The sequence below is a fragment of the Triticum aestivum genome, chromosome 3A, assembly GCF_018294505.1.
Source record: "Triticum aestivum cultivar Chinese Spring chromosome 3A, IWGSC CS RefSeq v2.1, whole genome shotgun sequence".
Lineage (NCBI taxonomy): Eukaryota > Viridiplantae > Streptophyta > Magnoliopsida > Poales > Poaceae > Triticum > Triticum aestivum.
In genome coordinates, this window is record NC_057800.1 from 753,946,985 (window position 1) to 753,948,639 (window position 1,655).

The following is a 1,655-nucleotide window of genomic DNA, read 5'->3' on the forward strand; positions in this document are numbered from 1 at the left end:
AGGTGATTTGAAGGTCCCTTTGTTTCGGTGCAAATGGGTCAATATGACACGAGGCGGGGTAACGGAAGACCCGCAGTATGGAATGACAATAGTGGATCTCAACAATCTTGCGTATGCAGACGAACCATTCGTCCTAGCCAATGATGTGGCGCAGGTTTTTTATGTGAAAGACATGTCTACAGGCCGAGAAAAATAAAAGATAAGGAAGCAAATGGATCATACGATGAGCCAAAGCGCCACATAGTTCTTTCAGGAAAAAGAAACATCATGGGAGTGGATTACAAGACAGACATGTCAGAAGATTATGAAAAGTTTGATGAAATTGCTCCTTTCACAGTGAATATTGAGACGAGCATCCAGTTAAATGATGAAGATTTTCCATGGTTACGGCGCAAAGGGACACACGCGAAGAAAAAGTTTCACACCCAAAGATCTGGGATGTGATCGGCTTCACTATCATCACCTTCTTTTGTGTTTCACACCCAGGAGGGAATGTCTGTAATAGTTAGGGTAGTTAATTATGTGTTTTGGCATTTGAACTGCGAAGAAATTTTATGTGCAAACAAATTCTTTTCATGCATTTACTGATTTTTTTCAGCTAAATGACCCTGAAATTTAAAAGCATTTGAAATGAACTCAGAAAAGGTTGAAACTTGGCAAGGTATCATAATTTCATACAAATAGAATGTGCAAAAAAGTAGAGAGGGTTACGGTAAAAACTGGATACACTTCGTGTACAAAATGGACAATCTCTTTCGAAGTATCAGGGTTTCCGATGAAAATTGAACTATTACAAAGGCATTTCAGTTTTTAAATAACCTAAGCATTACCAAATTGAATATAATGATAAAACACACTAATATTGAACATAAGAAAAAAGAATCACTGGAAAAACTTTTTTTCAAAGTTAAGTTATTCACAAACTAGTGATTCACACAAATTTCAAATAATTCAATATTTAAACTATTCAAATTTGAAAACTACCGGCACTAACCGAAAGTTTGTAATTTTTTGTACCTAAAGCAAAAATATTCACAAAGAAACTCTAAATACAGCAAAAAACAACTCAAAAATAAATAAAACAAAAATAAATAAAGCGAAAAAATTAAGAAAATAAAAAAGCCCGCCTACTGGGCCAAAGCGGCCTGCATACGACTAGGAACACAACCTTTAGTTGGGCCAGGATGCAGGCCCGCAAAGGCCCAGTAGGCCCACAGGGCAGAAGAGGACAGGTAGGCCCAGTAGGCCTGCTTAGGAGAGGAGCTCGAGAGAGCTACCGCACTGGGGCTTATAAACCAGTGCGGTAGCCCCTCGGGTAGCGAGGTGGGACTAAACTTGCGCACCGCCTGGAGCCAGCGCACCCCCTTTAGTACCGGGTCGTGGCTCCAACCGGTACTAAAGAGCCCCCCCTTTAGTACCGGTTGGAGCCACCACCCGGTACTAAAGGGGGAGCGCTTCCCGCCGCTTGGCCTGGCCAAAACAGACCTTTAGTACCGGTTGGTGGCTCCAACCGGTACTGAAGGTCCATCCTATATATACAATACTTAAAAAAATTCAGTTTCCCTCTGTTTCTTCCCTCTGTTTCCTCCCTCCGTCGTGCCGCCCTGCCTCGATCGAAGCCGTCCCCGTCGACGTCACCGCCCCCGCCCCTCATC